At 32.3% G+C, this 12,384-nt stretch overlaps 1 protein-coding gene across 7 annotated transcripts in view; it reads left to right on the top strand.

Annotated features, from left to right (window-relative positions):
- The window catches only part of LOC140437332 (uncharacterized), a 358,898-nt gene that overhangs the window by 324,554 nt on the left and 21,960 nt on the right, over positions 1–12,384 (top strand). The window lies entirely within an intron of this gene.

Here is a 12,384-nt window from a genome sequence, read left to right as displayed (position 1 = left end):
TAAATCTTATACTGAATATTAGTTTATAGCGTCCTATTCTGCATGTTATTTAAGATATATTGTAGGTAACGTGATTTTGAGGCTAGGATTCTATGAATATTTTTCCTTTTTTGAAATTTGTTGCTGAGTGGGATAAATTTAACTGATCGGAAAACAGCATTTAGTGCAGATTGAGATCGGCTCTTCTTTCATAAGTTCAATGTGCTTAATTTTTAATTAATGTCATACTTTATTTATTCAAAGGGATTTTCGGTTTGGAAACCGGCACATGTTTCATGTTATTTTCATCATGTTTCTTGAATTTTGGACATATACCAGAATATATTTTACCAGAATTAGGAACTGGGCGATTCGTTCTCAAAAATATTATTTGTAATAGAAAATGAATAATTCTTATACTTTAGTTATTACTTTTTTTTTCGAAAGAATTATTTGTACACTTAGAAGCTAAAATTTGCTTAATAAAAAAATTAGGTTTTCGATTTAATATTTTTTAATGTTTACTTTAGAGGTCTTTCAGAATGGTAATAATAAATGTTTTGAAAATTACTTTTTCATTTAAACATATTACCAGTTTAAAATCGAAGTATATGAAAAAATAAATTACGCATATTCTTCGAGTCGGCAACGAGGTATCAGAAAAAATAAATTGTTTAAAGAAGCCATTTCACTCAGTTTTTTAAATTTTACACATAAATGGTGATTCAGCTTTTGAATACTTTTTATTATATTTTGAGCATTTTATCGAAACATATACCGCATATTGTTCCCCGATTATTCTCATATTCAGTCACTCATTGTTTTTCGGTTCCCGTTTTCTTATTTTTGTTTCATTTGCACATTTTTTCTGTTGTATTTTCTTTCATATAGCTAACATCTTAGTACCGCTTTAATTGTTCTTTTTTATTATCATTAAATTTTATCCTGCTGTTCGAATATGTCATAGGTAATCTCGTATTATATTTTATCTTATATATTCTTCTTCTACATTCTTCCTCTTGAACTTCCTTCTCCTGAGGTTAAGAATCATTGCTTTACATTTTTAAGCACAGAAATTATCCGTCTTCCAATGCTGCTCTTGCTCTTTATCTTTACTTCAATTATCAGAGGTAGCATCTCATATTGGGTCCATTACATGACAGAAATAGTCCAGTTTTCTCTTTTTCATTGTTCGTACTCTTTCCTGTTTTTTGTGCATTCGTAATACTTCTTTAGTTGTAATTCACGGTGTATGTCGCACCATCTTTCGAATACTGCTAATTTATGTAAGTCTGCTTTTGTCAACGTGAACGCTTCAACGCGATACAAAAATTTGAAAAATACATAATGGCCTCGTTCTTAATTATAATGTTGTCTCTATTGGTTAATAGCTTTTTCATTTGCGTGAAGGTGGCTCTTGCTATTTCTATGCATCATTTTATTTTATCTCTTTTGCTTGTTCTGCGTCTTTCGTGATTCATGCACCAAGCTATTTATAGTATCATACTTTTTCTATTATTGTTTTAGATATAATTAAGACTTCCTCATTGTTGTATGTAGGTTTCTTAGTAATTTTCCTAAATTTTGTTTTCTTTTAATGAATCTTTATTCCATAGATTTACATGTATCATTTAGTTGTTTTATCATAATCTGTAAATCATTCAAATTATCTCCAAATATAACCGTATCATCAGCGTAGCGCAAATTATTGATGATTTCTCTATTTATTATGATGCCTTTGTTCGCATAAATACCGCTTCTTGGAATATGGCCTTACTATATATATATATATATATATATATATATATATATATATATATATATATATATATATATATATATCTTCTTAGTATTTTTACTTTTTTTGATAGTTCATTTTTTATTTTTATTTTGACTTTTGATTCCAGTATAAATGCATAATTATTCATCTGGTTCATCAATAGGTACCTTTCTTCCTTAAGATATCAAGTTTTTCATGTTTTACCCTATCAAATGCTTTCTCAAAGTCAATAAAGCATCTTGATTCACATCCATACATCTCAGCATTAACACATTCATACCAAACAACGCCCCTCTTGTTCCAGTTCCATTTCTGAATTCCAGATGAGATTTGCATATTTCTATATCTACATAGTTTTTTGCATATCCGGTCATGTACAAATTTCAAAAAAGTTTTCAGTACGTGATTCATCAGGGCAATTGTTTGATGTTTTGATCATTCTTTTGCATTATTCTTTTTTGGTATTGGAATAAACGTTGATGTCAGCCATTGTTTCGGTATTGTACCCATCGATATATGGTTGTAAAGTTTGACTAATATGAATGTCTGATTCATGATTAATTAACTCTATAGATTGTACCTTGGGCCCTACAACTTTTCTTCCTTTAGTTTTTTTTATTGCATAAAGTACTTCCGAATGTAAGGTGTCTGGTCCTTTATACATTATCTCGTTTTGATCTTCGTCTGACCTATTTTCATCGAATAATTCCGTAATGTATTACCTATCTGTTTAATTTTTGTTTGATATCAATTATTTATTTAATCAATAGCAATATTTTCATCTGCATCATACGTGGTACTGATATGTTGGTTTTTCTTATTCCAGTTATTTCTTTCACTTTTCTGTGTTCGTTAAGCTATGGTATTTATTCTCATATATCTCAATTTCCTTACATTGTTCTTTTACTCGGGCATTTTTTACTTCCTTTAATTCGTTATTTATTTATTTATTTATTGTTGTATATTTATCCTATCTTAATTATATCCTCTTCTGATTTCTATTTTTATATCCTCTTCTGATCTCCATTAGGGTCAATATTTCGTCTGTCATCCATTTATTTTTCGCTTTTTTTTGTTAGTTTTAAATTTTCTTTCGCTGTAAATAAAATAGCTTGTTATTTTTTGTCCCATCGTTTGTCTATATGATCGTTATTTCCGTTGATTTGTAGGAAGTTATATACGTGATTTTAGGAATTACACCCAATCTGTAGTTTTCTGCTATTACCAATGATCATCCAGCCAGATTAAAATAACTATTTCCTGAACAACGTACCATAAATTTCTCGCACTTATATTACTTATCCTTACCAGTTATTTCGATATTTGTATTACCATTTTCTTGTATGATTTATTATTTCTGCCTTGTGACCTTTACCCAATAAGCATCTATATTCAAATTTTAGATCCAGCTGCATATAATAATTGGTTGGATATGCAAGTCAAATACTCTTCCCACACTACGTTTTCCTATAATATTTCTTCACACCATATTTTGAGAACATAATATTTATCTCTCAACATAAATTTTCTGCAGTATTTACATTTTAACAATTAATATTACTTTATTTCCTTGTTGATTATTTTAAGTTCCCTATGTAATAGTCTATCTGGCCGTATGATATTAGTACTGATATTAGATTAACAAAATCTTGTATTCTACAGGAGTATTTATTTGTGATCAATGCCTCTAATGAATAAACTCAATACATTTTACTAGAGAAATTTTTGATCTAGTCAAAAATCTTTATATTGAGTGGTAAGTCATATTACTCTTCTTCCTGATCATTAACTTGATACATTTAACTGAAACCATGAGGTTTGTTACGATGTCTCACATGTTTCTATGTTCTACTAGGTTCTACTGCCTTTCGTGCTTCTATTTCTTTGTGTTTTTTGTGAAGGATGGCAAGAGTGATAGGTGGTCTGTCGCTAAGTAGCTCTGAGTAATGCTACTGTACTCATATTGGTAGAGTCGCGGATGTTTTTCAGCAATGAGAATTGTCGACACCTTGGGCCTCGCTTTCTTTCTATTTTACGTTTTATTTACTACTATATTCTGCTCAGGGTTTCTTCTTCTTCATGTGCCTTGTCGGTTCCGAACGTTGGCAATCAACATGGCTATTCTGACTTTGTTTACGGCAGATCTGAATAGTTCAGCAGATGACAATCCGAACCATTGCCGCAAGTTTTGGAGCCACGAGTGTCTTCTCCTCACTGGACCTCTTCTGCTGTCTATTTTCCCTTGAATGATCAGTTGTAGTACTTTATATTTATTATGTCTCATAACGTGACCCAAGTATTCCAACTTTCTTTTCTTTATACTTATTCCTACCTCTCTCTCTTTACCTATCCGGCGTAGTACCTCTTCGTTGGTCACGTGCTCAGTCCAGGATATACGTAATATACGTCGGTAAGCCCACATTTCGAAGGCCTCTACTTTTTTCATCAATGTTGCGGTCATTGTCCACGCCTCCATTCCATATAACAAAACCGGGAATACATAACATTTCAGAAGTCGAATTTTGAGAGGTAGGGTGAGGCTTTTAGAGGTGAAAATTTGCTTCATGCTAGTGAACGATGCTCTTGCCTTTTCTACTCTTATACGTATTTCCTTCGCTTGATCCCAATTTGAGTTAACTGTTGTTCCCAAGTAGATGTACGAATCCACGTGTTCAATTCTTTCATTGTCTAATATCAGTTGCTGTGGTGGTTGTTGGGTTTTGCTTACTAACATCCATTTGGTTTTTGTGATATTTAGTCTGAGTCCGTATTGTGCACTTGTTTTTTGTATCTTACTCATTAGGCAACTCAGTTCCTCCATGCTACTTGCTAGAATCACAGTGTCATCAGCATACCTTATGTTATTAATTATTTCTCCATTTATCTTTATGCCTTCTGTGCTTTCCTCCAGCGCTGTCTTAAATACTTCTTCTGAGTATATATTAAAGGGTTAAATATTTATATCCAAGACAGACTATTTTTTTAATTAGTAATAATAGTTGTCTGTATCTTTATCTTTTCATTTATCGTCATTGGTTAAATGTCATCATGGAATTTTTAACGTTCTTTTTAACGTCCACATTTCGAATGACTCAAGTCATGGTACCTACTTTTAATGTCCACGTCCTATTTCAAAATACGCATATATTTAACAAATCAGTTTCCAGAGCTGAATATTGATCTGAATTGTTCAATTCGCGTTCTAACGCCAACATCGGAATCAATGTTTTTAATGATCCAGCAAACAAACTATCTTAATTTTGTATCGCTCTATAATATCAACCGGTAGCTATATTGTTATATTTAGTTGCACATTTTAGAACCATTACTTTTCATGTCTCTATATTTTTAAACATCTATGCGCTATAGATAATGCTCCTCTTTTCCTTAAGCCTTATCTAAAGCCGAATTGCGTATTACTTAAACCTGCTTCCCACATATATACGGTGAATTCTACTCTTTATTATTTTAAGCAAGATTTTAGAACTTGGCTCATTACGCTTATCAATCTAAATGCTCTACCCTTTATTATTTTAAGCAGGATATTTAGCAATGAGCTCATTAAGTTTATCAATCTATATTCACTACATCATTTGACACTGTTTTTTTGGTAAGATACATAAGCTAATCATTTGGGTTATTAGCCGTTTCGAATATTTGGTGAATAAACTTAGACAAATGATTCAGGTTTTCTTCGAATAGGTTACTGTTAAAATGTTGTTGATATTGTTTGTTTACATCTGTTTTTGAACATTCTGATACTGATTATTGCAACGATGTGGTATCAAAACATTAATTAAAATCCTTTGTAAAAGGTATATATTTAAAAACCCAAACGGGCTGTGTTAGACAAAACGTTTTCGGAATACATCATTCCATCATCGGTGTCTAGGAGTACATGAATGTAGCCACTAAATATATGGGTAAAAACCCGTTAAAAATTATTAGTTACATTTGTTCGACATTATATCTTATAAATACTTATGATGTTAAAGTTACCGTTGGATTAGGTAACATGGCGACATATGACTCCACGTTGAAGTTGCAAGTCCTGAGACGGTGTCTCAGGATACCAGGTGTACACCGTCTTAGGACTTGCAACTTCAACGTGGAGTCATATGTCGCCATGTTACCTAATCCAACGGTAACTTTAACATCATAAGTATTTATAAGATATAATGTCGAACAAATGTAACTAATTATTTGTTAACGGGTTTTTACCCATATATTTAGTGGCTACATTCATGTACTCCTAGACACCGATGATGGAATGATGTATTCCGAAAACGTTTTGTCTAACACAGCCCGTTTGGGTTTTTAAATATATACCTTTTACAAAGGATTTTAATTAATTTTTTAATATATGGTATACAGCCAAATACAGGAACGTAGATTCCTTGTGGATGTGGTATCATTTATGAGATGTACTTCGATTACTTTCACCTTCCGCCTTTTTCGGCATTTCAGACAGTTCAGGACAGTTTGTTCTAAAAGTATGTCTAAAGTAGAATATTATTTTATCTGTTACGTGTTATGAATTCTGCATTGATGATGATAATATCTGCGAAGCATTATCTTAATAACTGAAAATACACGTGCTGTTTCACTAAACTCAAAGAAGCATACAATTTTTTGACCTATTCAGTTCACTTGTGTGGATAGATTAGATAATGTAGATTATTCTGTTTTTTTTTTTCAAATTTTTATACATTTTTTAATATTCTGATTTTCAATTGCGTAATAGTTTGTTTAAAAAACCCGTTACCTCTACATTAAAGTTACTTTCAATTAGACTTAAACGAACTCCCCAACTGCTAATTGGGAGTTTAAATGAACTCGCAACTGCTAATTGGGAGTTTATATTAAATATCGATTTAATGACTATCGGTTACAGGCTTGTTTTAATTTTCGTTGAAGATTCCATTTTTGTACCTTCCCATGTTATATATAATTTACATTTTTTGTTTTAAAATTATATAGTCAACGAACTAAAGGCAGATACGGATTCGAAATAATAAAATTTTCCCTTAAATATATTTTCTCTGCGACCAAACATTTTAATGCCACTGTGTCGGCAAAAGGAAAAGATTTATTTTTCCACTCGGAAATTTACCCCTTTACAGCCACCCTCTAGAGAAAGGTCAAAAGGGTGAGTCTCACTTAACCGTAATTGTTGGATTTTATTTTCTTTTATGCGGGTGCACTTTGTCTAACGAAATAAGAAGGTATTGTTTTGTTTGAGGCTGTTTGAAATATGTTTGAATATTCTAAAGTATCACAAGTAGATTGATTATCTTCTTTTGTTCATCTTCGGGGTTCTTTCTGCTATATTCTGTCGATTTCCAGAACATATTTCCACGTCTCCCAAAATTTATTTTTGGTGGAATGTGATTATTTTATCGTGTGTAATTTAATTGATGTGATCATTCCATTTATGCGTTCTTTTTGCTTATATGTGAGCTCTTAGTGGTAATTCTTCATACCTTAGGTTTTCCAATATTCGTCTGATTTTGATGTTCGTTTAATATTGAATTGCAATAAAAATTATAAAAATGCTGTATACTCTTCCAGAATTTTCTACTTTCGGTTCCAAGAAAAGTAGAAAAAAACATATTTACTCGTAAATTATTATATCCAGGGTTATTTTGATAACGGATTCATCATCTATTCTTTATATATTACATTTTACATTTGCTTTTGACGGTTCGACTTCGATTGGCTGGCACAAAGCGCCATTTGATCAACATCTTTCCCCTCTCTTGTCGTTTTACCATTAATGAGGATCGTGATTTCCTCCAACACTCCTAACAAATGTTTTCCATTAGTCTCTATCTTCAGTTGCTCTAAGAGTTTCACATAATGAGTTACCCGCTGAATGATTGATGACCGTCCTCTTTCCAGAAGTAAATTTTTCCCTCTAAATTTTTATTACCTCTACGAACATCGTGACCTAAGAACTGTAGAATTCGCTGGAAACATGTTCTGGGCAACCTTTTTTTTAATGTCAAATTAGTTAAGTTTGCCAAGAATTTTAGAAAGAACAATATCCAACTCTTAGACCAAAATAAAGTTCTCATACACCTCATATGAATTCAGGATACTTACAACCCGGTATTAATTATGCTCAGATAACGAGGCCACAAGAAATACTAAATAATTCAGCAAGTACACCAACAATTCAAAATACGAATCATATCGATGAGCCTAAAAACATGTTAAAAAAAATCTTATGGAAGAGATGGGAACAATACTTAAAATTCTTCTTACCTCTATCGTGACTAAATTAACAAAATTATTAAGTTGTTTAAAATAGCTGTATGGAATGCAAACGGGCTAGCAAAACATGCAACAGAACTAAAAGCCTTCATTATAAACCATAATATATCGTTTGTTATCAAGCTTGTTATTGAAACTCATATTACACATCGAAACTATTTTAAACATTCGAACTACACAAGATCCTACACAAATCATCCAGGTGGCATGGCACACGAAGGAACCGCAATTATTAGATCGACAATTAAGCATCACGAAATAAACCTACATTCAAAAGGTCACATACAAGCAACCAATATGAAGATAGAGGACTAACATGGTTCACTGGCACTTTCTACAATATATAGCCCACCAATAACTAGCGAACAATATGAGCAGCTCCTTTCTACACTTGGCAACATATTTATTATACCTGGTGATTATAATGTCAAGCATACGCAATGGGGCTTTAGATTAATAACACCAAAATATAGACAAATATTAAAAGCAACAGAAAACAAAAGTTTTGATATCATATCAACAGGTGAACCAACCTATTGACGAACCGAGAGAACTAAAATCCCTGATCGTATTAATTTTGGAATTTACAAGGGAATTCTCAAAAATTGCGTGTTGGCAAATTCTTGTCTTGAATTGTCTTCTGACTATTCTTTAATTATAATTACAATCAGCACTGACATAATACAAAAAGAACCAGCTCCAAGTTTAGGCAACAAATTTATTAATTTAAATTATTTTCGTAAATACTTGGATACCTTGTTGGATTTCTATATTCCTCTAAAAACCAATGTTGATATAGAGAACACGGTGGAGTAGGTATTTTACAAGATCGATACAGAAAGCGATATGGAACACAACTCCAAGCCAAGTGTCTCCTAGCATACCTCAAGAACTGCCTTCGATAAACAGCTTCAGAAACTAAGTATGATTTATGGAAAGCTATTTACAAAGACCTCGATTTAGAAACCCTCTTATACGTACTCCACATGGTCAATGGACAAAAAATAATGAAAACAAAGCCAATGTTTTTGCCGAGCACTTAGAAAAAGTCTTTTAACCATATCCTGCTAAAAATAAATACCCCAGTAGTAAGTAACCTCATATCAAATTGAACGACATATTCAAAATTTTATCGTAACCATGTCACAATCTCCATACATATTTTGAATCCAAAAAAATCTGCAGGATACGACGTAATTAGTGCTAAAATTATGAAAGAACTGTCATACTGAGACACTGAGGGACTGAGGTATTTGACACAAATATACAATGCTGTTTTAAGGACTGGGTACTTTCGATTTTTGTGGAAGGTATCCCGAATTATACTAGCCACTAAGCCAGGAAAACCTGCTGACAAAACTACATTCTACAGACTCCATGCTATGGCAAAGTTACTAGAAAAATTACTTGTAGAGAAAACAGAGCCAATTCTGAAAGCAAATCGATTAATTCCTAACCATTAATTTGGATTAGCTTGGGAGGACACATATATTTGCTAAGAGAAAGCAACTAGGCTTAAAACTTAGCAAATTGTACTGGATATTAGGTCGCAAATCACAATTAGCAGTTATCTTTTATACCAATAAATTGCTGATTTACAAAGTTGTACTGGATGTTAGGTCGCAAATCACATTTAGCAGTTAATTTTTTATACCAATAAATTGCTTTTTACAACGTCCTCTTAATACCGATATGGAGATACGGACAGTGTTATTACTCGTGAGTTAAAAATGAAATCTCTCAAAGAAGAAATATCATACGTCTCCCAGAAGTATGACGAACGCATAGAAAATCACCCCAACGCATTAGCCCAACCCCTAATGAGACGTCCGTCCAGCGAAGGTTAAGAAGCCATCTTCCATGTGATCTGCGTGTCAGATTTTTCGAACCGTTCAATATACAAGTTAACATAATTTCTTAATTTATAATATTTTTTTGAAAACAATTTTCAAATTGGAAATCGAAACGTGAAAAGCAAATGTAAAATGTAACGTTTATTACATTGAATTGTAATCCCATATGGATTTGTTGGTTTAATCTCATATAAATACAATATTTAACTTACACATGCCACAAGAAAACTGTTTCAGAACATATATTTTGATATTAATTTCTAGTTTTACTGGAATAATTTGAATTCGATTTAAATATTAAAGAGGGTATTTTGAAATTTTAATGCATTTAGTACATTTTTCGCTTGTTTTTAAATATCATCTTCAGTCTCTTTAATTTTCATTAGTATATTGATTTTTTTACAGTTCATCCTATAACCTTCATTTGCCATATCTTGTGCACTTTTCTTTTCGGTTAGAAAAAAAACATCGAAATATTTTCAGTTTTTTACACCGTTAACAGTTTTGTGTGCAATATTTCTTCTTCATCCATCTTTGTACTTTGTACTACAAAATCAGCACACTAAAGGAAAAACCGAATAGAAATAGATTAAGATAGATAATATTATATACTAAATAAGACAGATAAAAATATCTAAATCACACAAAATGGATCAGGAGCAACAGAAAAAGAAATGCTTTAGATGGCGAATGAAAGTTTAAATAAATAGATAAATATGTAATTTGGAATTACTCCAAGATCAGAGTTTTTTTTATAAAATGATAGTTACAACCTAAAAATTTAAACATCATTTTATATACTTGAAATGTTTTGAAATACGCATTTTCATCGATATCAAAAAACTGTTCACGGTTCAGTATTGATATAATTAGATGTTTACATTATTTAATTTGATGCACGATATAATTTTAATGAGATAGACTATCATTAGAAATTGGCTCAAATCGGTGTTTATATCCAAATAAAAATAAATACGCAGAAAATATTTATAAAACTATTTAAAAACAACTCAAAAATAGATACTTACATACTCAAACTTATCGGATTTAATAAAAACTTTAAGTAATTTTAATTTTTAGTATTTATCCACAAGTATATTTTTTATTTCTAGTCAAATTAATTGTAACTGATACACAGTTATTAATTTGATTATGTGATATATTGTTGTATCTTACCTAAACTTAATTGATATACAAAGACCTGCAGCAGGTAGCCGTACCCATTATATTAAACCGATATGCATGTTATAGCATACTCATTCATCTGTAGTATAAAAAAAGCTTACTCCTTAAAGGATAAAAAGTTTTATATATAGTGGACTATGAAACGTGAAACCAACACACCAGTGACATGGCCACTAGTGTCATTATAAAATTTCATTTGGGAGTTCATTTTAGTAGGACTCTGAACTGGGAGATCGACATACAAAACACCCTAGACAGGGTACGAAAGAGGACTAAACTCCTAGCGCTGTCCGGTAAAATGGGCAATACATCAAATAAAACACTATTGCACACCTATAAAACCTACATAAGACCGATAATCGAATACAAGGCATACGTCTACGTATCACTTAACACCCGCCAAATGAACACCATCATGGCCACTGAAAGAAAAATTCTAAGATTCTGCACGAGGAAGCGCAGAGACTACCTGTCACCACTCATACATCAAGTAGCCAATACAACATCAGTTAAGGACAGTATCCTGACCCTCAGCAGGAGGTATGTGCCACCACCAGGGTTGCTAAAACAAAAGTTCTATTCCCTCCAGCAAAACTTTTTGATAACACTGGAAACGAACTTCCCGTTAAGTATTTTGATATAGTAGAACCAATCCTCATAAAATATCGCAGCTAATAGCTGCAAGCCAAAAATGCTAATTAAGAGCCGTTCTCAGTATGGCTGGTAACACCTTGAAGTACCTCCCTTTGGCTTTTTTCTCTTACCAATAATTCCTCTTGTGCACTCCTTATCACAATACGCCACCTTCTGAACTCCAGCTTTTTAGCACTCCATCACTACAACTCCGCACGCATATCACCCTTCCTTGAAGAGGTAGAAGGCTAGACAAGGTAAAAACATGGAATCATCATTATAAAATTATATATTTGGTTAGCGATGTTAGTAAGCATGCAATGAAAATTTTCCGATTGGAAGGAGGGGAAAAACCCGAGTAGATCAATTTTCGTTATAGCCGATTACTCCTCCTTACTCCTTAGGCCATTATTAGGTCGTGTTAACACTCTAAATATTGTTAGCTTGTTGCCTCCATTAGTTGCGATCCTGTGCAGATGGACGGCTTCATGTAGGGATGTTCCCACCAGACTCTTTGTTCAGTGTGTCCATCTTATTGAAGTTCTTCCTCTTGGTCTTTGGCCTTACCTTTCTTTCTACTATCAATAGTTCTATAGTCTCCGTTCTTCTGGTTATGTGGCCGAAGTAATGCTCACGTATGCTTTGTTCACTTTTTTTAATTGCCTCTATCTTGTATTA

The sequence above is a fragment of the Diabrotica undecimpunctata genome, chromosome 3, assembly GCF_040954645.1.
Source record: "Diabrotica undecimpunctata isolate CICGRU chromosome 3, icDiaUnde3, whole genome shotgun sequence".
In the NCBI taxonomy this organism is placed as follows: Eukaryota; Metazoa; Arthropoda; class Insecta; order Coleoptera; family Chrysomelidae; genus Diabrotica; species Diabrotica undecimpunctata.
The sequence above is the reverse complement of the archived record's forward strand: the minus strand, read 5'-3'. Positions and strand labels throughout refer to the sequence as shown.